At 38.6% G+C, this 26,356-nt stretch overlaps 1 protein-coding gene and 1 pseudogene across 1 annotated transcript in view; one reads left to right on the top strand and one right to left on the bottom strand.

The window, feature by feature from the left end:
* The window catches only part of LOC149191440 (aldehyde dehydrogenase 1-like), a 91,678-nt gene that overhangs the window by 43,704 nt on the left and 21,618 nt on the right, over positions 1 to 26,356 (bottom strand). The window lies entirely within an intron of this gene.
* Positions 2,001 to 25,694, top strand: LOC149191441 (F-box/WD-40 repeat-containing protein At3g52030-like; annotated as a pseudogene).

Raw genomic sequence — 26,356 nt, 5'->3', positions numbered from 1 at the left:
ACCCAGGTTCAGAAGTGATTTAGCCAAACAAATCCCGAAACTACCGGCCCTTTCGGCAACAGTCCGCGGTGCGCGGACTAAGGTCTCACCCGAGGTAGTATGGGAGGGTGTTGGAACCAGGTTTCCACACCCTAGGGATGTCTTGATGAAGTCTAGGAAGTTCGTGAACCAAACCTGTGCGCCTGCACTGCTCCACGCAACCATCTATCCTTCACAGCTTGTGCGACTGCTTCCGCACAGCTCTGTAAAGAGCGCAAAGAGGTGTTGTCTAGATCCTTTATCCTTACTGTGCTATTATTATAGATCTTAACTTAATTGTGTGTACCCAATATTCTCATTAATCATTCAACATTCATAGCAAGTGCGCGCAATCATAAAACTGTAAAGAGATGCATAAACATAACAGAAGCATAAACACACAGTATTTCAGAATCAACTTATCTTTTATTAATCCTCTGTTCAAATACAATCCCAACTCTACCCTGTGCACTCAGTTGCAGGGATCCACACACACAGCTGCGGACTTTACCAGGCCTCTGCGCACACAGCTGTAGAGCCTCTTCCTACTACTACAACCCAAGACTCGGACTTACAGACTCAAAGCTAATTCATCATCCCAAAGAACATAAGACTTCTCCCAATTAAGTCTTCTTTTACACTTAGAGCCTTGCTCTATTTATACAATCCCATGGTCCGTGGACCTTGGGTAGGCTGACACACTTTACATTAAACTACATTATTTTAGGGTGGACAACCCTAGACTCTCGCACTTCGCGCCCATATTTCGCGGGGTCTTTACATTACTCTTGACCAAATCCGGGCTTCAAGCCCCGAAAACCCGATATGGGGGGATCCACTGCCCAACAGGCCCCCAACACAATCATCGTGACTCGTCTCGAGTCACTCTACTGGAGCGGTGAATCGCACTCTTGTTCTAGCAGCTGTCATTGTGTTTACACTTGAGGATGGTAAGAGTACGTGGCACTCAATGCTCTGTCCTTGCTCAATTATCAACCAACAAAGTGTTGCCTTGGAGCTGGCCCTAAGGTTTTTATAGCGTCCTTTGAATTTGAATTCGACCCTTCCCTCCATTTCTACATCATTAATTCCTTCTTGGCGGCAGATCATCCCAAATCTCGTTCTTAATTAGTGTCTTAATTGTCTGCCGCCCACTCCTTTTTGCCTTAAATTGGACCTCTTGTCATGAACAGTGACACCAACGGTCACCTCCCATCCTACCCGCGCAGCAGCGTAGCCCCCTATGCACAATCGCGATCTCTGTGGCATACCAATCCTGTGCGCAACCTCCTTGTCGCGCAGCTCCCATACAGACTCTTTTATAGTCCCACGCTCTCTTTCAACTGCTTGGAGCACTGAGACTATGCTTCCTACAGATAGTCAGGTGGTTGCACCACCGGTGCGAGGCTTCAAATCACCTTCCAACCCGATCTGCGGGCCCTCCTTAGTTACCCTCGCACTAATCAGCGCCTCACGTTCTTCCTTATGCAGTGCGCTCCCCTGTTTACTTTGTCTAGTAAGGTGCAGTCGCAGCCATGGTAGTAGGGTCATAACTTCCTCTACTGCAGTAGTATGGCTGACTATTCCTTGTCCCATCATGCTTAGTTTCTCGGCGCAGCATGCTTGCGTGACTTCAGTTTCCAGTTTGTTGATTTCTTCGTCCAATATCATACTTTTCTTTCTCAGTCGTAACCAATCATCGTCGAGTTTGCAAAGTTTCAAGTTCCCTCGCCGAATGGCTTCCTGTAACTACATAATTCCTTTACCCGGGTCTTCGCGTACTGTCCCAACTGTGGGAGTTGTTTTAGGGGGATTCTTCTCTGCTCTTATGGTTTCATCTCTTCTCATCAGTGTTGGGATCACTTCCGCGCTTTGGTTTTTGCTTATGGCCCTATAGGCCCATCGAGCCGCTAGTACGCGCAGGTCCCAGTCAATTCGTCTTGCCTGGAAAACTCTGTTCATGATGCCGCATAGCTTTTTGAATGCTTCGACGTGGAATATTTGTGGTGCGCGTCGCTTTCCCTGCTGTCGCGTCTGGTTTTGATTTTCGATCCGTAGTTTGGGATGTGCTTGCACAGCACACTTCTGCACCCATCGACACAGGTGGGCGTGCAAACTGCTTCGTCTTGGCTGCCTAGCTCGCATTCGACGTTGGGGGCTTCCAAATCGTAAGCACATCGGTCTCCTGCATTTGCACCAGTTTCCAATGGTCTTCTGATGTGTACTCCACCATCGTGCCATTGTTGCACACAATGCCCATTCCAGTGCACCGTACCGCTGCTGTTCCGGTACTGCACTTTCAAATTTGTCTAAGAATTCATCCACCGCTGCTACCCCATCATATGTTGGTAGTTCCCTTGCTTCTGTCATCACGCACCACAGTGATCTAATCATCATGTTGCAATTCAATGTTGTCACTTCGTGCAACTGGTTCTGCCAGCATTCTACTTCATCTAAATCCAAAGTACAAGAACTGTCGCGCTCCCATGAGATTCTCCCATCTGTAGTCGGGTTCACCCGATCCTGGTCTTGCGTCGTTATCTGGTAAATACAATCTAGCTCATCGTCGCTTTCGTTGTCGCGCACTAGTTCAGTGTAATACACTCCCTCGACGTAGGGACTTTTTCTCGAAGATCATCTTCCGCTTCTTCAGGTTGATAACTCCATTCATATCGGTGGCCCAGTCTATCCCTAGCAACGCAAGGTAAGGATTGTTGTCATCAACAATCTCTATCACTTCAAAGTCCTTTTGCGTGCTCACGCCTTCGATATCAACTGTTACCCCTTGCAACCTCCCCATGGGCAAAATCTTTTGTTGGTTCGCCATTCGCAATTGAATAGGGGACCACTGTAACGTGGGCCTGCCCATGTGTTCCCATGTCTGTTTTGGTAACACATTCGCATCCGAACCCAGGTCTAGGATTACCTAGTCCATTTCATATTCGCCAATCTATGTCGTCAATCTCATTTCCCTCCCGGTGCACAATGTATGCTTCCCCAATTTCCGGACTACGCGCGGTTCCTTGAACCCTGCGCACCTAGTGATCAACTCCTGTAGTCCCTTAACTGCCTTATTGTTACGCAGCAGTTTCATGCATGTCTCTAAAAAGGTAGTAAGCATAGAAGGCTCCATCCCTGGCTCTGGTTGATCCTTACTACCTAAAGTAGAGGCCTCCGCGAAGCTCTTCTTACCTTCCATGAACATCTCCTTTGTGCATTCTAGGTCAAACTAAGGTTCCTTTATAGGAGCCTCACGAACCCATGTGTCTTCCTCGGGTTTCTTCCCCTTATCCTCCCCTATGGTCGCACTGCTTTTGAGGACTATGTTCACATTTGGGTCTTCTTCGAACAGTTTAGACCTCATCATTTGGATATTCTAAGTCGGAGTAGGCTAGAGTACCCATTTTTCGGGCATCTATGCGATCAATGTAGGAAAATCTACCATTTCATGATCAAACTGAGCACAGTATGAACAGTATACTCTCATTGGGTTGGTACAATCACGGGCGTAGTGCCCTGGTCCTCCACAATTGTAACAGATTAACTGTCTACGGCCCCTTCCTGGCCCCATTCCTCCTCGTCCTTGACCTCGCCCCCGAAATCCAGCGCGCTCCATCCCCGCGGCTGGGTCGAGGCCTCGCGTTTCTATCTGCATTCTATAGGCTGGGGTCTAATCCATCATTAACTCGTAACTGCGACAAGTATGCTCATCGTGACCTACTGACCTGCAGAAATTACAAAACAACTATTGGGGAGTCTGTGTATACTTCTGTAACAAATGATAGTTATCCGTTGTGCTTTCCCCCTATCTGACAGATTCCGCACCATAGTGCGAGTGCTGCACTCGACCCTGCCTGTGCTTCTGGTCTCAACGGCATTGGCCCCCCTCCTGCCAAGCAATTCGCGAATACTGGACAGTGGTCTTTGTCATGGCCCTAGCCTTTGCATTTTATGCGCCACACTTCATCGTGCACCTCCAGCCGTGGTGCCCTATCCTGCTTCAAGCTCTGCATTTCTAGGCAAAGATTCTGTAGTTGCGCGTGGATTTGATGAACTCCCAACCCTGGATCCTGTATCGGTGTCTCATGCAACCTCATCGCCATTTCCAATGCTTTGGCCTGGGTTGAAAGCTTCTGCTGTGACAGTGTCATCCTCAGGTGTGGTGTCAAAGATGCCACAAACCATGTGTGGTGCTGCGCATCCGTTAGCGTCATATTAGCCTCATGGATCATACTCTTCAGCCATTGATCTAGATCCCAGGGGGTCTCGCCTGGAAGCATCGCGATCTCTTTAAATCGATGATTAACTGTGTCTCTGATTTCGGCCGGCTAAATTCTCTGTTCAGCGCATTCTGGATCTCTGTTATTCCTGCATTTGGGTGATCATTAGAGTGCTTGATATACCATGTCAACGCGCGATCCTACAGTGCACTCACCAATGTAGCCTTCTTAATGTTGTCGTCCATAACCCCTTGTGCTTCCCACACTGCTCTTACCACGAACTAGAATTGATTTGGATCCTCATTCCCTACTCCTCTGGATACGGGTAGCTTGATTGCACTCGCCATGCTAAACTGCAGGTTTGGTGGAGGTGGGGGGGTGAAGATGGAGGTGAAGGAGGTGATGCGGGTGGTGGTGTAAGTGGAGGTGGTAACTGTGGAATGTGTTGCCTTATCAAACTGACCGCACTTCTCGGAGAGACCCGAGTGAGCTCTTCCTCGCTCTCTCGTGAAGGTGAAATCAAGGGACTGTTTCCTAATTCCCCGCTACCTCTATAGATCTTTCCACTCCGCGTCGTTCCAAACATTAATGTATTCGCATCACCCGTTTTTCACATAACAGCATCTTAATCCAGGTATTCAGAGATTTAATGTACTTACCTCGCGGTCCCTTGAGGAAATGTCTTTCTACTTCGCTGTAGCTCACGGTCATGTCTATCGCAAATTCAGTGATAAACCCCCCTATTATCCGGTCAAGCCAATGGTCCACAGCTCGCGCGATCTTATCTTCTGATGCCTCTAGTCTGTGCACTAATTCTGGAGTCCACACTATCGGTTGGTCGAGCTTATACCTTCCCTGGCTGTCGACTAACCTCGCAATCCACTCATACAGTTCAGAAGGGAAGGATGAAAAGAAGATCTCGTGGATTTTCGAATATACGTAGCGATCCAGCCACCTTTTCTCAGATATCTGCGGAGTTCTGTTTTCCTGTGTCATGAACTCGTGAAGCTTCTTCTACAACCACTCTTTAATTTCCTTCTTTGTTGGGTTCCAATGGCACGACATCAAACATCCCTTAGGTAGATCCCAGTCCCAGCAACGGAACCATTTGTTGGCTTGTTGGGGCCTGACCTAAGTTCAAAAGTGATTTAGCCAAACAAATCCCGAAACTACCGGCCCTTTCGGCAACAGTCCGCGGTGCGCAGACTAAGGTCTCACTCGAGGTAGTATGGGAGGGTGCTAGAACCAGGTTTCCGCACCCTAGGGATGTCTTGATGAAGTCTAGGAAGTTCGTGAACCGAACCCGCGCACCTACGCTGCTCCGCGCAACCATATGTCCTTCGCAGCTTGTGCGACTACTTCCGCACAACTCTGTAAAGAGCACGAAGAGGTGCTGTCTAGATCCTTTATCCTTACTGGGCTATTATTATAGATCTTAAATTAATTGTGTGTACCCAATATTCTCATTAACCATTCAACATTCATAGCAAGTGTGCGCAATCATAAAACTATAAAGAGATGCATAAACATAACAGAAACATGAACACATAGTATTTTAGAATCAACTTATCTTTTATTAATCCTCTGTTCAAATACAATCCCAACTCTGCCCTGCGCACTCAGCTGCAAGGGTCCGCGCACATAGCTGCGGACTCTACCAGGCCTCTATGCACATAGCTGCAGAGCCTCTTCCTACTACTACAACCCAAGACTCGGACTTACAGACTCAGAGCTAATTCATCATCCCAAAGAACATAATACTTCTCCCAATTAAGACTTCTTTTACACTTAGAGCCTTGCTCTATTTATACAATCCCATGGTCTGCGGACCCTGGGTAGGCCGACACACTTTACATTAAACTACATTATTTTAGGGTGGACAACCCTAGACTCTCACGCTCTGTGCCCATATTTCGCGGGGTCTTTACATTACTTGACCAAAATCCGAGCTTCAAGCCCCAAAAAACATACTTTGGGGGGATCCGTTGCCCAACACATAGAATGCCTTATTTATCAGCAAATTGATATGTGAATAATAGTGTAATCTGACTAAGAAACAAAGAATTACATTCATACACAAAGGTTCGATATCAGCATTCACAAATTATTGGTGAATGTTTGCGAACAATAGTGTAATTCAACTAAAAAACAAGGAATTACATACACAAAGGTTTGATCCCAACATTCACAAATTATTGGTGAATGTCTGAGAACAAAGAAATTGAATTCTATTTCAATAGAATATCCATATTGATGATATGGACATGTCACAGGCCTACTATTTTTACATATTATATTGGTCTTAGAGTAGGTTTGTCAAAGACCTTGAAGCAACGACCATGGGACAAGATTTGAAAAGAGAGAGGATGGAAGAATTGAGAGACTTCAACAAGTGTATTCAAGAGGGAAGTTAATATTTCTAGGTATAAAGTAGATAAGATGGAAAGGGAACTTGCCAAACACTAGTATTATTGGACCACCATGAGGACAATAATAATTAAAAAAAACATATTATAGCGAACCAACCATAAAATGATAAGAGGAGAGGCTCACTAAAATGACTAATCAACCATATCAGTATCTAGTAGCAAAGAAAGAGACATTGAGGAAGTTACAAGTAGCTATCCAAGAGACCAAACAAACCTTTTTTGTTTCCACCATGAAGCTAGCACCATGATGAATTCAAACATGGTTAACTTTCCTTCGAATGTCCTTCCTCAAAATATTTTTAGCGTTTTTTTATAAGAATACTAGAGGTATCAATTTTAAGTTATTTAAGAAAAGGAATGGGCAAGAAATGTCAGGGGATTGTGATCCCCATTGTAGCTCAATGGGCATCTAAGAATGAAAGCATAAGATTAAGTGGACAATATGGAAGCACAAGTTCAACTCAAACCACCTTTGTCAAGGAAAGAGAATTTGGAGAAGAAGCCATTCCCATGGAGGAAAAGGAAATTAGATATGTAGTAAGAAATAGGGTAATAAAATTTATTTGTAATGACTTGGAAGAGGGTAGTAAAGGGGTGATTCTACCACCCAAATATTCTTGAACACTTGAGGGACCAAGCAACCACATAAACTAGCATCATCACAAATTGAAAATCTATGGCATGATATATTTGGTTTATTTATATTGCAAGAAGATAGGTCACAAAGATAGAAATTGTTTTGCACCCTAGAAGGCTAAGTAGCTCATGCAAGAGTTATTGTTGATAATACAAGTTGAATGGAAATTTGGAGCCCAAATGTTGGAGGCTTCACCCAAAATTCCATCTCAAGAACCAAATGAACAAGAAGAAAGTTCAAAGATTCAACGTCAAGGGCAAAGAGGAGTTGTTTGCACATGTAGCCAAAGGAGAAGTGGTTGTCCAATGACCTATTGTAGTAGAGAATGTCACCTATAGCCATGAGATGGAAAATATGCTCATGACAAAAGTGTCCCTTATTCATCTCTTATCCTTTTTCTAGCAATAAAGGTTCCCATTCTTGGATATCTACCAGAGATTGCTTTATAATAGCAGAAGAGGTAGGCACATATATGTACAAACAAAGAAGATCAAAGGGAGTTACATATTTTGGGTACCAAGTGATTGCCAATAGGAAGGTTTTATCCAAAGTGGATCCTTATTAAATCTCTTTTGTAAACATTGTAGTAAGCACTTAATTTTTTTGGAAAAGTTGAGTGAAAGGCCAACAAATTCTTCTTACTTGGAAGATGAAAATGACCATTGTGATGATTGGCCTTCTAAGGTACCCCATTAAATATGAAGGTTATGGTTAAGAAGGGAATTCAAGAAAAGGAAACTTGAGAGGAATGAAAAAGAAGGATAGTAGCAAAGCATGAGGGGTTGGGAAGAAGGAGGTTGCTTGAAGATTGATGGCCCATCTCTAAGCTAAAGCCATTTGAAATTTTTGCTAGTGAGTGAGAGTGAAATCTTATTGTTGGGTTGTATTTATTACTAGATAATTGTGATTAAGCAATACACTTGTTTGAATGTCAAAGCTCATTTTTAATTACATATTATTGGATGTTATGCTACAACTCATTTTTTGTTAAGTGCACTAGCATGCATTATACGTTACCATGTCAACCCCTCAAGCATTAAACCATTAGGAAAACCAGCATTGTAATTTGCTTGAATCATTGGTATTTACCCCTTGGTTATAACACTTTTGGATTAGTTTGGTAGCTAAGTAATTAATTGTCCACATGTTGTGTAACCACATGCTACAACACCTACATTTCACCATTTTGTTAGCCCGTCAGATATAGTATTCAAATCAACTACTTGCTGATAAAAATTTAAGGATCGAAAGTTATGTAAAAGTTTAGAAACCTTGGGAATCTTACTAGTCCTTAATATGTAAAACTATAAAATGTTTGGCGATATTTTTGTAAAAGTATTGGCAAATTTCTAATGATTTTATATATTCTCTATAAAATTTGGCGATTTCTATGGAAAAATAATTTTATACTATAAAATTTTGGCGAATTCTTTTTAGAAAAAATGGAAATTGGCAAATCTTTTTGTTTGAAAAAACATGGAAAATTAGCTCACCTATGAATATTAGCCCGTAAAATTTTCCCTCGTTGGTTGTTGATTATAAATTGCATATGCCCTTACAATGATTTTATGATAGTATTTGTTGTTCTCTTGGATTATTTGTTATATCCAAAGAGGAATAAATGGCTTGGTGACTTGATTTTCCCAATGCTCATACCCAATTTATCTTGATTAATCTAAATTGAAAACATCAATGGGTAATTTCTATCGGGTTTGCTAATTACCAACACAACTTTGTTAATTAGGTTTATTCTAGTGAGTAATCTCTATGGAAACTAGCGCCTACAACTAAGTATGTGTTTACATGATCACTAGCTTCATTAGTCTACTAAACACTTTTATTGTTGTTTCTTCCTTTGTTGTCTCCAATCAACTATTTATTGTATCTTTGGAAAGGAAAAAATATTGATGCATGGTTTTGGAAATCAACTATATGACAATTAGTTCTTAAATTGGTTGTTGGGTGAATATAACTATTTGTATGCTATAAAAATTGTGAAGCATTTACCCATATTGAATCACCCTAAAATTCCCCCACCCAAGGTATTCTATAGTATATATGTTGTTATCTAGAATGTTGTAATTTCTCATCTAAAAATAATGTAAAGTATGTTATTTGGAATTCACATTTTGTTTGAGTTTGATTGATTGCAAGTAATTTCAATAGAGTGCACTTAGATATTTATAAGAATGCTTGTATTGAGCATAGAATGCTTTATTTATTGGCATGTAAATAGTAGTGTAATCCTTCTCAAAAGTAGAGAATCGCATTCATGCATAGAGGTTTGATCTTAGCACCATCAAAACACTGGTGAATGTAGAGAACATAGACATTAAATTTATTTAAGTAGAGTATCATTATTAATGAGACAAATGGACCATAGGCCTACTATTTATGGATCAATGACCAATGGTATGGTATATTTTCCTTAGTTTATGTTGTAAAATATTCTTCCGAGTATTATTTTTTAGAACCCTTAAGTATATGATAAATCTATCGCACTTTACAATCCTTTGTCCTTAGGACCCTACAAACATTTTTAGTGGACATGACCATACTATTGTTAGTGACCTATCTCATCAAAGTCCTTGAAATTATATTATTGTATTGGTATAATTCTCAAACTACACTTATGGTGGAAACTAAGGCCCCATGGTACTTGATGCATTTCCATGGAGAAGAAGCTCACCGGGTTGGAAAACTAGATTTTAGGGTTCTCAAACAAAGTCTCTAAGATAGATGATATGAAAATAGACATTTAAAACATGTAAAAAAAACTTGTGGGCATGAAAGTTGAGATTATTGACGTCAATACCAATGTATAGTCTCTCCTTTCCATTGTATACCCAAGTAAGCAGTGGTTGGATCCACTCATATAATGGGAAGGGGTTGACTCCTCCACCAAATTGATGTGACCCAATCTAATATGCCTAAGGAAAATTCTAAGGAATCCATTTTAAAGATAGAGTTATAGACTACTACACTCTCCTCAAGAAGAAACCACCCTAGAGCCTCCTTATGAGAAACTCCAAGTTTCCCTCCATGTTTATTTAGAAATTCCCACACCCTAGACCTTGAAGATGGTTGGGTACATCAAGAATATATAGATGATTGTCTAAGGAAACCCCTTGTTATGTCTATGTCATGCATAATTTAAAAATTATGATAGATAATGAGGGCTTGATGACATGTTGTGGCAAGTGCAAGAATTCAAGGAGACTATAAACTCAAATCCCAAACATTTGCTATTGAAATGGATGGCTATGATGTTTTGTTAAGATCCAAATGATTAAGAAAATTGTGTCTAATTACCATGGATTTCAAGAAGTTATACATGAGCCTTAGTTAGGAGGGATATAAGCATTGGCTCAATGGCCTTAAGTCAAGATCCCAAAAAATTATCGTCTCTCAACATTTGGAAAATAAATTAATGAAATTCTTTTGGTAGAAATCACATAAGACAAATTTTGGCCGACGCGTTTCGAACCAACAAGTGTGGTTCATCATCAGGACCAAATGAAGAGGCAGACCATGGCAAAGGCTTAAATAGAGAGCAATGTAGAGACATAATTTCAAGTAATGACTATATTTGAACAATAATATTTAAATTATGATATTAATTTATTAATATAGTAAAAACAAATATTATTAAGAAACGGTTATATTAAACGTTTAGTTTTTGAAAAACAATATTTAAATGATGATATTAGTTTATTAATTTATTAAAAATATTAATAGGTAACGGCTGTATTAAATGACTAGTTTTTGAAAAATAATATTTAAATTAATTTATTAAAACCAAATATTACTAGTTTTTGAAAAACAATATTTAAATAATGATATTAGTTTATTAATTTATTAAAAAATATTAATAAGTAACGGCTATATTAAACGGCTAGTTTTTTAAGAAAACTCATATGGAACAATATCTTCATGTTAATTCTCATCATGTCCCAGCTCAAAAGCTTGGTGTTCTCAACACCTTAGCGACTAGAGCTTTAAGATTTTCTGATAACAACCATCTCAATTAATAAAAAGCACATCTCCTAAGTGCTTTCTTTAATAATGGGTATAGTCGACACCAATGTACTAAGGCTTTCCTCAGAGCTAAAAAAGGTCCTAGTGCTAAGAAAGATACCAAGGATCGATTTTCTGGTGTTCATCTTCCTTTTATCCAAGGGACCATTGACAAGATTGCGAGGATCCTAAGGAAGCATAAGGTGGCTTCAACCTTTAGGCCTTTAAATACCATCCGGAGCTCCCTTAGATCTGTAAAAGACCCAGTGGACCCCAAGAATATGAAGGGTGTTTACGTTATCCCATGCTCTTGTGGGACTCCCTACATTGGTGAGACTAGTCGCTCAATTAATCAAAGGATTCGTGAGCATGCTGCTGACATCAAGCATGGCAGGACCCGCTCCTCTGCTTTGGCAGAGCATGCAGATAAATCTAAGCATCACATCTGCATTGAGGAGGCCCAAGTCGTTGCTAGGGTTAGTCATTTCCATCATCGTAAATTGAGGGAGGCCCTAAAAATTGAAAAAAAACCCAATAATTTGAATAGAGATGATGGTTGGAATATTAGTAGAAGTTGGGTCCCTGTCCTGTCCTCCTAGTTTTTTAGGCTTCTTTTTTGGATTTATTTTGTTTGTTTGTTTATCTATGTAGGTATTGGTGTCATTTTTATAGTATTTGTTGTTGATTTATTCTTCATTAGAGTTTATTTTCTTGATCCTTCATGTTTTTATGTATTTTATCATCCTATTCGTTCTTAACTCCTTTTAGTATTTTTGTTATTTGTTTAATGGGCCTCAGCCCCATATTTTATTGTTGACCATGTTTTATTTATTGATTACTTTTCTTTGAATATATATATATATATATTCAATTATTCATTTACTTCTTTTGACTTGTGTATATATTTGTTTTATTTTATTTATTTTTCCATTAATTATTTTTAATTTAGTTTATTTTATTTCCATTAATTATTTTATTTATCAAATGATCTTGTCTCGATTAGGGTCTTGACTCGTTTTTATAATTTTTGACTTCCCTCCTTGTTTAGAGTTTGACTTTGATTTATTTTTTTAAAATTAATTTAAATATTATTTCTCAAAAACTAGTTGTTTAATATAGCGGTTACTTATTAATATTTGTTTTTAATAAATTAATAAACTAATATCATAATTTAAATATTATTTTTCAAAAACTAGTAATATTTGGTTTTAATAAATTAATTTAAATATTATTTTTCAAAAACTAGCCGTTTAATATAGTCATTACTTATTAATATTTTTTAATAAATTAATAAACTAATATCATTATTTAAATATTATTTTTCAAAAACTAGCCATTTAATATAGTCGTTACCTATTAATATTTTTAATAAATTAATAAACTAATATCATTATTTAAATATTATTTTTCAAAAACTAGTCATTTAATATAACCATTACTTAATAATATTTGTTTTTAATATATTAATAAATTAATATCATAATTTAAATATTATTGTTGAAATATAGTTGTTACTTGAAATTTTGTCTCTACATTGCTCTCTATTTAAGCCTTTGCCATGGTCTGCGTCTTCATCTGGTCTTGATGATGAACCACACTTGTTGGTTCGAAACCATCAGCCAAAAAATTTTCTTATGTGATTTCTACCGAAAGACTTTTCTCAATTCATCATGGATCACATAAGCTTGAATACAGAAATATGGAAAATAATTTCAAAAAATGCCAATGAACATTATTTCCCAATTTAGCATCATCCAAGTTATGAGTATCCCCTCCTCAGATGGGGTGATAAAGAGGGGATAGTTGGGGTTGTTGGGTGGGGGGGAGGGTCGGTGTGTTGCACATGCTCACCACCCTACCAAGGATAATTGTTGGCATGCATGGCACAACGCCCCCCGTCGCATAAATCAACGATCTTTTCCACATGCAAAACATTGTCTCTACACACCAAACTATGACCTTGGGTGATCAAGGCAGCAAGTAGTGTTTAATGTTGCAAAGATGGGTTATTAATACAATGGTAAACATTGATAACAAAGAATCGCAGGTGCAACATTTGAAGTTATTACAACCTCATTTTTTCATGCGAAATATTCATCACACGAGTTAAAGTATACCAAGCCCAAGTACTAGAGTTATTTGCATGTGCTAGGGGGGGGACCTTGGAACAAGTTTTGAAGAGACTAGAAAAAGTTTACCATTCATGGCCTCTAGCTTCCACTCTCAAAGTTTAGGGATGAAAGGAGAGGAACACTCTTTTAAATCCACTCCTCCATCACTTGAGCTAGTTTCACTTAGTTATTTCCTTCTTAAGCAAGTGTTGATCCTAATTTATTGTTGCTTTCAATTTTTGTCAACCTTCTCTCTCCCTGACCTACTCCTCCTTAGAATTTTCATCACCATCCCCTGGTTATGCAACCACATAGCCACTGGAGCTCCTCTGGTCAATATTTTGGCTCTTGGGTGAAAGTTCGGCATGAGGCTCGACCACTGAATGAGTTTCTTTTCTTCTCTTCAATGTCCTTTCCAATTTCAACTTTCAGTCCACTTACCTCTCTTGTTAGCATCTCTTCACAACAAGTTTTCTATCTGGGTGTTAGTCTACATGTTACAATGCCTAAAAAGCGTGCAAAGAGTTAGGTGTGGGGTGGGCTACTACAAGGAAATGGGGAATACTCTTTCCCAACAATGGGGAAATTCTTTGGTTGGTTGTTATAGGGCCAACATGCAACTACAGGTGCAAGAGGAAATTGGCAATACTGAGAGGGAGATAATTGGAAGGCGGGGTTTCATTTCAGATATAGAAGTATCCAACAAAATTGTGAATTGGGTTCAAGATGTTAAGCACACTAGAGGGAGATTGAACTAGTATGTGTACACAATTAACATATAGTGGCATCTCAAAATGTTGTTGGGACAATTCTTTGTCGATTGGAATGCGGTACGAGGGGAGATCGTACTGATATTTGACAAGATTCAACTTATAGTGTGAGGGATGGATAGCTGGTTGTAGCATATAGAAGCACATTTGGGTATTCCCTCCATATCCAAGTTACTCACCAAGGAGAAGCGAAGAACCGATTATTGTGGAAGAATCATACTCCCCCAAGATTAGATGATAGCTTAAGTGCTCTCTCCTTTTGCTCATTTTCATTTATGATATTTCAACTTTTGGTTAATAGTTATTTTAGAAGGTCACAAGCCTCACAAAAATAGTTTCTTAGTTTTGAATTTTCAAAACATTAGAAATTTTTGGATGCTAAAAATACTTTGGTTTTGGCACTAGTCTAGTTTTCCTAGTGGCAAGCCATTATGTGTATTTTTTCTAGATCTAAGAAATGAAATATATTTGCTTATGAAATAAATTATGAACATTCAACATAGGAAATTCACCATAATTTGTAGTTGGTCTTGACTAAACATCAACATATGTTCAAAAGACATTGTGGCTTATTACTCCCATTGTGAGCATGATCATGGAACTCCACTAATTCCAAGAAATCAACAAATAATTGTGCATCCATATAAGCACCCTTTTTCATAAAATAATGACATTGAACAAATCATTTAGGAAATGTTGGAGGTCAACTTCATCCATTTTAGTACTAGCCCCTACTCATCCCTAGTCATGGTATCGATGAATGAAGGTACTTGGTGTAGGTGTCCCTATTTTTGTGGTCTAAAAAACTTGACCATCAAAGACAAATTTCTTATCATAGTTATTGTAGATATCTTGGATGAGCAACAAGATGCCAATATCTTCACTAAATCATACCTTCGCTCAAGATATCACGAAATTAGGACGAATGATGTAGACATTCCCAAGACAATGTTCTACATACATGAAGGGCATTATGATTTTTTAGTGATGCCTTTTGGTCTTTCCAATTCCCTTTCCATTGTTTAGAGCCTCACGAAAATGTTATTCAGATATTTCCTACATAGATCTTTGATTGTATCTTGATTTATGAGAAGACATAGGAAGCACATGTGGCACATGTCGATAAATCCATTCAACTTCTTTGGGATAACATTGTGTTCTCAAACATATTGAATTTTCTTTTTGCACTCCTAAAGTGGAATATTTGGGTCACACTGGGTGCACGTGTATTCAAAGAAAATCAAGGAAACACAAGATTGGTTATGTCTTAGGACTCTAAAAAGCTTATGTGGCTTCTTAGGACTTAAGGGATGCTATAATAGGTTTGTGAAGAACTATGCAAGGTGAGTTGTAGCCCCATTAAATACCCTACTAAACAAGATTTCCTTTGTATGGAATCCTATCACATATTGTTAAAGGAAGTAATGTGTACCATGTCACTCTTAGCTTGATTTCACTAATATTTCATCTTGGAATGTGATTCCTTGGGCTAAGGTTTGGGAGCAAAGTTGTTCAAGAAAGGTTCCCATTATAATTCACTAGTAAACAAATGTGTGATAGAAATTTTTGAAAATCCACCTATGAGGTAAAAATTATATTCAAGAGGGTCATCTTGAAAATTTCATTTGGATTCTAGGGAATTTGTTTTTCTCCATGATGTAATGTATGTGTCAGGCTTGAAGAAGAATTTGGTATCAATATCCATTTTAGAAGACAAAGGGATGAGGGTTTCCTTCATCAAGGGAAAGGTTCTTACTTGGTTTGTTGGATCACCTACGAGATATGCATTTACATTGGGATCGAGATTTGAAGGACTCTACAGGGTTACTAGAAGACCTCTTCTAGCATTGGTCCATGATACTAATCATCTAAGCGAGCTATGGCACTGAATATTGGCCCATCTACATTATGATTCTCTTCTGAAATTGGAGAAGTTTGTCTCAGAGATTCCCAAGGTTCAAGTGCAACATGATGGAGTATGTCTAGGTTGTGCCAGTGGAAAGAAGACAAGGGGACCATTCTCTTCTAACAAGAACAAGACAAATGACATCCTCCATCTCATTCATTCCAACATATGTAGTCTGATGCTCGTGCATTCTATTGGTGGTCATATCTACTATGTTAGATTCATTGATGACTTCTCAAGAAAGATGTGGATATATTATTTGAAGCACAAGGATGAAACCTTCGAAATGTTCAAGGAGTTCAAAGCTTTGATCAAAAATCAAACAAGGAAAAAAATCAAAATATTCAGGTTTGACAATGGTGGAGAGTACATATCAAAGGAGTTCATTGATTTTTGCAAGAAGGAAGGTATCAAGAAAGAAACAATTGTTCCCTCTACTCCCGAAAAAAATGGAGTGGATGGAAGAAAGAATAGGTCCATTATAGAAGTTGCTCGTGCCATGCTCCATGATCAAAGTTGCCAAAGTTCCTTTGGGGAGAAGCAAAAAATGTTGTCGTATATTTTCACAACAAGGTGCCTTATCAAACATTGCATAACAAGACCCCTGAAGAAGTCTTCACAGGTGTCAAGCCCGAGGTTGGCCATCTTTGTATCTTTGGTTGCCCCGTATATTTCCACATGCTGAAGGACAAAAGAAATGAGATGGAAGCCACGAGAAGAAAAGGTACGTGTGTTGGATATTGTGAAAATTGTAAAGCATTTAGAATATATATTACTGGTCAAAGGAAGGTTGAAATTAGCAGGGATGTAACATTCGATGAAGATGCTTCCCTTGGGAAAGAAAGGGACCTTCCTCCACCTCCTCCTCCTGAGAAGACTGATGATATGGATATTTTAGATAGTCCTTCCATGCCTTAATCCAAGACAAATATTGTTGATAATCCCATGGAGCCTATGGATCCCTTAGATCCTCCTCCATGTGATCCTCTTGCAAGGAAGAGGTCACTTTGGCTCTGTGACACATTACAGGATGATGAGAGACGAGTTCCCATTCGAAGATCATTTAGAGAAAGCAAGAATCCATGCAGATACCAAGGATATGTTGCTGCCATGAGCACTATGATTCAAACCAAACCTCCCACCTTTGAAGAAGTTGTGAAAGAACAAGTCTGAAAAGATGCTATGGCCGAAGAATATGAATCAATTATGAAGAATGATGTATGGGATGTTGTGTCGAGACTGAAGGGGAAATCCATGGTGACTTCAAAATGGCTATTCAAGATCAAACATGGAGTTGATGGTAGCATTGAGAAATATAAGGCAAGGTTCGTGGCCTGAGGATTCTCCCAGGAAGAGGGAGAATATTAAGACGATATATTTACACCTGTGGCATGATATACAACCATTCGTTCGATAGTTTCCCTTGTTGCAAGTCAAGGAGGGACCCTTCATCAGATGGACGTAAAGATGGAATTCCTCTATGCTATGTTACAAGAAGAAGTGTACATTGAGCAACTACAGGGATTTGAAGTAGAGGATTGAAAGATACATGTTTGCAGGTTGAAGAAGGCATTATATGGGTTGAAGAAAACCCCCAAAGCATGGTACACCTGAATAGACAGTTATTTGGTGAAGTTGGGATTCACAAGAAGCAATGTCGATCCAAACCTCTACTTCAAAGTAGTCCAAGGTATGTCATTGATTTTTGTTTTATATGTTGAAGATCTATTCTTGACAGGTAGAGAGCCCCTGATGATCAAGTGTAAGAGGGAGCTAGCCTCTAGATTCGAAATGAAGGACCTTGGGCTCATGCACTACTTTTTGGGCCTTGAAGTGTGGCAAAGTCCTAGTGAGATTTTCCTTTCACAAGGAAAATAGGTTGTGAAGCTATTAGATAGATTTGGAATGACATAATGCAAGTCCCTACCCACACCCATGGAAATGAACTTCAAGAAGTTATGTGGAGAAGTTGCAAGATATGATTTGGTGAATCCATCTAAGTATAGACAGTTGATTGGGTATCTGAAGTTCTTAGTGAACAGTCGTAGAGACATATGCTATGCAATGAATACGTTGAGTCAATTTATGACCGAGCCTCTCCATGCACATTAGATCGCTGCCAAACACATTTTGAGATATTTGCATGGGACAATCACACTTTGTTTGAGATATTCTATCGGAGATGTTTGACTTCATGGATACACTGATGTTGACTGGGCAAGAAACATTGTCGATAAGAAGAGTACATATGGATGTTGTTTTAGCCTTGGATCTACCATGATATCTTGGATGAGCAGGAAGCTGAAGTTTGTAGCATTGAGTATCACAGAGGTAGAGTACATTGTCACTAGCATGGCTAGATACAAAGAAGTTGGGTTGATTGAAGCTCTTTGGAGAGATATTTAAGCAGGTCCTAGACACTACAGTGATATATTGCGACAACAAGAGTGGGATTCGTCTGGAAGAGAATTTTGTATTTCATGATAAGTCCAAGCACATAGATATTTGATATCACTTCATTCGAGACATGGTGCAGAGAGGAGCTGTTAGACTCCATCACATGGCGAAAGATGAGCAGACTGCAGATATTCTCACCAAAGCTTTACCAAAAGGGAAAATCTTGGTCTTCATATAGTAGGTTGGACTAATGGATGTGACCCCTCTTAATAAGGGGCATCACTGGTTGAGAACGTTGAGCCGACTCTCCCCCCCTGTCTGAGCTACTAGGGTGAGGAATTGAGATGGAGGGCTCCTAGGGTTGAGGGATCTATGGACAATAGGGTCATAGATGTTGCTCACCTATCTGTCACCCATAGGGTTGGAGATGTTAGCTACCCTATCTAGGTCTTTGCAGAGTATACCTCAATTGGCACCATACCCACAAGATGCACTTGTTGGGATTACCACTCCCTATTTGGCCAACGGGTTGAGAGTGTACTTGGGGGTGTACAACCCAAGTTGATTATGATGCAGTTGTTCTACCACATGACTCTTGAGGGTCATTATTGGGAAGATCAGTGGGTAATAGGATGGGTTGAGATGTGCTCCCCTATATCACCTATTGCTCGATATGGGGTTGAAGATGTTGCTCCCCCATGAGATTCCAGGTTGAGATGTGCTCCTCGATGTAGTTTCAGGTTGATATGTGCTCCCTGATATTATTTTGGATTGAGATGTGTTCTCCGATGTTATAGAGGGTGGTAGCTAATGCTCCCCGATGATTCTTCTTCTTTAGATTCAAGAATGTTTCAGCAGATAAAGTTGAGCAAAGATGGGACATGATATGACGACAAGATACACATGACATGATGCAGTTGGAATTTCTCCCTAGCTAAGAGGGAGTGTCGATTTGGCAGCTCAGTGACAAATTTCAACCATGGGACTAGATTCCTCTTTTCGAGAGGACCAATGTTGATTATTGAAGCGCTCAATTTGGATAATAGAAAGTGTACTTATGGAGAAAAGCCCACATATGCACATTTGGACAGGTTAGCCCTAACAAGCAATTGGTCACCCTTGGAAGTCTATAAATACAAGTGACCTCAAGCTCATTTGGACATCACCAAGCATATTCTTCTTCTCTTCTTCATTGATTGGCTCGCATAGTTTTGAGGTTGGGTCGACGAAAGAGGTTCGTAAAGGTCTGAGATTATAGGGCCCGAAGCTCGCACGTGTTTCTAGGGTTTTGGGTTATAGTCACTGGCTTGACAAAATAAATCTTCGGCTGCAGTCAATGGCTTGCAGGCTCAAGGGAGTGACTAGAAGTTGTCATTGCTCGCATACCTCCTCCTCCTTGCGACTGGAAAGTAGGGCTAAAATTTGACAATTGACCGTAGTTGACCACAAACAAGAAAAGTTGTCTCTGATCTATATTGATGCTAGAAACATATTTCTGAACATTGTTGGGATAATTTTGTTGGATGATATTGTATTGAGCTCATTGTACTCTCTGCTGAACATTTTATGACAATTTAATAGAAGAAGAATTTTAAAGGGTTTTCCCCCTTGTGGTGTTTTCGTTGGTCTTTAACCAAATCTGGTGTCTCTTGTTGATGTGTGTTGATTGTCTCCTTTGTCATTACATTTATTGTTCTATCTTCAATTATTTTTTATGATAAGAAAGATTAATTGGTCTTGAAAAGATTTCTAATTGAAGTATTGAATTGGGCTAAAGTAATTGATACAACATAGAAAAATCTGAAAATTAACACAAGCCACTATGTGTGTTTTTCTGGATCTAAAAAATGAAATATATTTTCTTACAAAAAAAGATTATGAGCATTCACCATAGGAAATTCACCATAATTTGTAGGTGTTCTTGACTAAACATCAACATATGTTCAAAAGACATTGTGGCTTATTACCCCCATTGTGAGCATGATCATGGAATTCCACTAATTCCAAAAAATCAACCAATAAATGTGTATCCATATAAGCATCCTTTTGCATTAAATAATGACATTCAATAAATCATTTAGGAAATATTGGAGGTCAACTTCATCCATCTTAGTACTAGCCCCTACTCATCCCTAGACATGGTATCGATGAATGAAGGTACTTGGTGCATGTGTCCCTATTTTTGTGCTCTAGATAACTTGACCATCAAAGACAAATTTCTTATCTTAGTTATTGTTGATCTCTTTGATGAGAAACAAGCTGTCAATTTCTTCACTAAATCAAACCTTCACTCAAGATATCACCAAATCAGGATGAATAATGTAAACATTCCCAAGACATTATTCTACACACATGAAGGGCATTATGAGTTTTTAGTGATGCCTTTTGGTCTTTCCAATTCCCTTTCCATTGTTTGGAGCCTCATGAAAAATATTTTCAGATCTTTCCTACACAGATCTTTGATTGTATCTTGATTTATATGAAGACCTAGGAAGCACATGTGGCACATGCCGATAATTCCATTCGAATTATTTGAGATAACATTTTGTTCCTCAAACATATTGAATTTTCTTTTTGCACTCCTAGAGTTGAATATTTGGGTCACATTGGGTGCATGTGTATTTGAAGAAAATCAAGGACATGCAAGATTGGTTATGTCTTAGGACTCTAAAAATCTTATGTGGCTTCCTAGGACTTAAGGGATGCTATAATAGGTTTGTGAAGAATTATGCAGTGTAAGTTGTAGCCCCATTAAATATCCTACTAAACAAGTTTTCCTTTGTATGGAACCCTATCACATATTGTTAAAGGAAGTAATGTCTACCATGTCACTCTTAGCTTGATTTCACTAAGATTTCGTCTTGGAATGTGATTCCTTGGGCTAAGGTTTGGGATCAAATTTGTTCAAGAAAGGTTCCCAATGGAATTCACTAGTAAACAAATGTGTGATAGAAATTTGTGAAAATCCACCTACAAGGTAAAAATTATCAAGACACCCATATATCATTGATATGCACTTATAGATCAAGAGAAACCATCATATTTTGAAGTATTTTATGGAACAAAAGCTATTTTCACCATAGCAGCACAAACTAATTAGTAATATGACAGCATATGATTATGAGCTCATATACAAGAGGGGGAAAAGAGAATGTGGCATTTGATGCATTCCTTGTATCAAATATATGAGGAAGGGGGATCTTTCTTTTCTTTATCCTTACTAGTACAATATTGGCTTGTAGACACTTGACAAGAATGGATGGCTAGTGACATAATGACTCAACTCATTTAAAGACTTCAAGATGACCCCAATTCCTTTATGGGACATTCTTGGTAGTAGGATAACTTGTGTTATAAATAGTGCATTATCCAAGTGTGGAATTATTCTTTGAAAAAATGTGTGCTAGAGAAATTGCATTCCTCCCTTGCATTGGGTCAATTTGGTTTTCATAAAACTTGCAAATTAATTAAGTGCACTTTCCTTTGGGATCACATGAAAAATGAGATATGTTATTTTGTAGCGAAAAGTGAATTGTATCAAAGGAATGAAGGGGAAATAATGAAGACTTCTAGGAAATTATACCCACTGCTAGTACCAACACTATCTTTGAAAACTTAAGGATAATTTTCCTTATGCTCAAAATCAAATGAAGCAAAGTATGTCTATCATAATGAGCATTCTTTTATTGAAGGGGATTGAGATTTTTTTTTTCATACCTTAAGAAGACCTATCTAAAACAAAACGGCCACCATAAGCTAATACTAAAGTTCTATGGACCCTGTAATCTTCTCTAGCCCATTGGACAAGTTGCCTATAGGTTGGCTCTTCTTACCCACTCCAAGATCCATTTGATCATTCATATGGGCCTATTTGAACAAGGTCATGGGGCTAAATTGTTGAGCTTAGACTAACCTTCTAGAATTGGATGATGAAGGGTCCATAATACTTGTTGTAAGAGAGTGTCAACCTTCACCCCCACATTATTATTAAATCTCTATTACAATGGAAGAATATGTAGCCTAAAAATGAGCCATAGGAACCAACAATAACTTTATAACTATTTCCACACCTCCAACCTTGAGGACGATGTTGATTTTGAAGAGGGGTGGCATGTACGAGGTCATTTTTTTTAATAAATTATATTAGATAATTATTGGGTGCTTACTTAATGTAAGAGTATCATTATAAGGCCCAATAGGTGAATTATACTCATGAAACATGGGACCACAAGTAATTAGGGTTTTACTAGCAAGAAGCTAATTATAGAGCTAGAAGCTTATGTAATCTTTTGATCCGGATCTTGGGAAGGGCTAAGATCTAGGAGAGCTGAACACTAAACACTCCATTAGGAGAGGAAAGCAACAACACAATATTCAAGATACACACACTGAATATATCAAGAAGATAACTATTAACCTTTAAGGAAACATTTATTAAATTAAAGAAGTTTTTGGCTGCCACATTGTGGAGGACCAATCTGTTCTTTTACAAAGTGAGTCTTGTTATTTAAAGCCTTTTTTAAGTTACAATACCATGGGTAAATACCATGGTCAGATACCATAGGTGGATACCATGGGTCAATGTCACTTTCCATTCAGATCAACCCTCCCCCCTTTGGAAGCAATGGTCCAAAGATTAGGTATAAGTTGTCTTTTGGTAAGGTTCTTTTCAAGTTTTTGTTTTTAGGAACAACATTTGGCCATGCATACAATTGGGATTTACGGACGTACAAGCCACTATGGGAGACACGAGTAAGCCCCAACATGATATATTATATGCCTTCTCAAGTGATAAATTCATTAACACTAGTGTTAGGTGGTATTGATGATGTTTTACGGATAATTGATTCTAATTGTGGTCAGATCCTTTCAAGTTATGTGGCAACAACAAAAAATGACTAGTATTTTTGAAGTGCCTTTTTGGTGTAGTTGGAGGAGTCATCTCTGTTGAGATCATCTTTTGACATTTATGCCAGATTTGGAAGCTTGCCAACTCTTCACAATTGGGATTACCATACAAATGTTTCCGATGGAATGGAAAGTTCAATGTTAAAAGTATGCAAACAAAGATGCACTTAAATATCATCTACCCATGTGAGGGTGTTTGGTGCTAGGCTTACAGTTGTTTGGAGGTTGCAATCTTAAATTGGATAGTCATTAAGTTACAATGTCCATCTTGTTACAGGGTTGTCCCATGCATTGTTCCAAACATGGCACTTGTCACCATGCCTATGAAGAAAGTGGACTTACTTTTATTGTTCTTGCGATAGGACTCATGGAGGTTTTATCCCCTAAAGTTCATGGATTTATGTCTACAATGGATGAACCAAAAAAAACAAAGATAAACCACCATATTTCTGCTTGACAGACTGACAAGTGAATTATCTTGAGGTCCATTTTCTATGCCATTTACTGTCAGTCTCACAGTTGGCCCGCAAGCATTACAAGGTATCTCCATCCTCGGACCTTCGTTCACCATGGTTTTTGGGTCATCCACAAACCCATGGTTATGGGTCAACCACACAAAATCCTTGCCATCGAAGTCCATTTGCTAGGTCGCACACTGTCAACATCACAGTTGGCCCATAAGCATTAGAGGGTATCTTTATCCTCATATCTTCGTTCATCATGATTATGGGTCAATCACACAAAACCCTTGCCACTGAAGTCCATTTGCTAGGTTGCACATTGTCAACATCACAATTGGCCCACAAGCATTACAGGGTATCTCTATCCTCATATCTGTATTCATCATGGTTAAGGGTTATCCATAAATGCATGGTTATGGGTCAACCCCGCAAAACCCTTGTCTTCAACAACACTTGGTTGTGGGTCATCCACAAACCCACAGTCTTCCCTAGAGGGAACTTCATGCAATGGGGACCATTGCTTCCTAAGGGGGGAGGATTGATCCAAATGAAAAGTGGCATTGACCCATGGTATTTATCCATGGTATCCACCTATGGTATCTACCCATGGTATTGTAATTTAAAAAAAGGTTATAAATAATAAGCCTCACCTTGCAAAAGGACAAATTGATCCTCCCCAATGTAGCAACTAAAAGCTTCTTTCATTTAATAAATGTTTTCTTAAATGGTTAATGGTTATCTTCTTTATGTATTTAGTGTGCGTATCTTGAATATTGTGTTGTTTCTTTCCTCTCCCAGTGTAGTGTTCAGTGTTAAGGTCTCCTAGATCTTGGCCCCTCTTAATAACCAGATCAGTGGTATAGTATTATCCAAATATCTTCTTTATGGAGTGATGCATATTGTAAACAAAGACATTCACTCATAAATAATTTGAAAGAAGGTTTCATATCTGAAGCACCACCAAAGGACTTGGTCAAACAACTTGTCAATCGAAAGCATGGAGTAACACTGGTTCATGGTTATGTTCAAGTTTCATGTTGGAAAGGACATTCTATTGGAGTGAACCATTATCAAATGCAAATGGGATCAATTTTAACTAGTTTTTGTGATTAGATAGCACAAATTTGGTGCCTGAAGAGTTTTCGTTGTTTGGTGAAATATTCAACTCCAAATAAGGCTCTTGTAGTTGACTTAGACTTTGGCAAGAGCAAGATTGTAGGGCTTGTTAGAGGAGACATTTTCATTTGGAAACGTCATAGGAATAGTCATTTGCTTCGTCCTCGCGATGGATCTATTCAACATGCACATTGTTTATGTTATGCAGACCCAGAAGTAGTTATTGGATGTGGGGATGGAACAATTCGCATATTTGACATGTACATGAGTCAATGCTCTCATATATTCAGGAAGCATGGTGGTGTTGTGACTTGCCTCTCCAGAGTTTATGAGGAGTTCTTAATCAGTGGTACTCCCCTTAGGTTATTTTATGTCTTTGATGCAACTTTTGGGCAAAAAATAACATCTCTTAGACATTCAACTGCAGCTACAAGTATAAGTTTTCTTTAGGTAAGGCAAGGTTTGTTTGTTTTTTCCTTTTTTTTTCAAGAACAACATCTAGCCATGCATACAGTTGGAATTTATAAATGTACAAGCCACCGTGGGAGACACGAGTAAGCCCCAACATGATATATTCTATGCATTCTCAAGTGATAGATATAATAACACTAGTGTTAGGTGGCATTGATGGTGTTTTACGAATAATTGATGCTAATAGTGGTTAGATCCTTTTTAGCTATGTGGCAACAACAAAAAATGACTAGTATTTTTTAAGTGCCTTTTTGATGCAGCTAGAGGAGTCATATTTGTTGAGCTCATCTTTTGACATTTATGCTAGATTTGGAAGCTTCCCAACTCCTCACAATTGGGATTACAATAGAAACGTTTCTGATGGAATGGAAATTTCAATGGTAAAAGTATGCAAACAGAGATGAACTTAGATATCATCTACCCATGGGAGGGTATTTGGTGCCTAGGCTTATAGCTATTTGGAGATTGCAATCTTAAATTGGATAGTCATCAAGTTATAATGTCCATCTTGTTACAGGGTTGTCCCATGCATTGTTCCAAACATGGGACTTGTCGCCGTGCATATGAAGAAAGTGGATTTACTTTTATTGTTCCTGTGACATGACTCGTGAAGAAAGTAAACTATCTTGAGGTCCATTTGCTATGCCATTGATCTGAATCTTGAGAGGGGCCAAGATCTAGGAGACCTGAACAATGAACACTACACTGGGAGAGGAAAGCAACAACACAATATTCAAGATACGCACACTTAAAACATAAAGAAGATAACCATTAACCGTTTAAGAAAACATTTATTAAATGAAAGAAGTTTTCGGCTGCTACATTATGGAGGACCAATCTGTCTTTTTACAAAGTGAGGCTTGTATTTATAGCCTTTTTTAAGTTACAATACCAT

This window comes from Pinus tabuliformis, chromosome 2_2 (assembly GCF_031772625.1).
Source record: "Pinus tabuliformis cultivar Carrire ecotype Pingquan chromosome 2_2, CPIR1, whole genome shotgun sequence".
Taxonomy (NCBI): domain Eukaryota; kingdom Viridiplantae; phylum Streptophyta; class Pinopsida; order Pinales; family Pinaceae; genus Pinus; species Pinus tabuliformis.
This window is presented reverse-complemented; position numbering and strand designations above follow the sequence as displayed.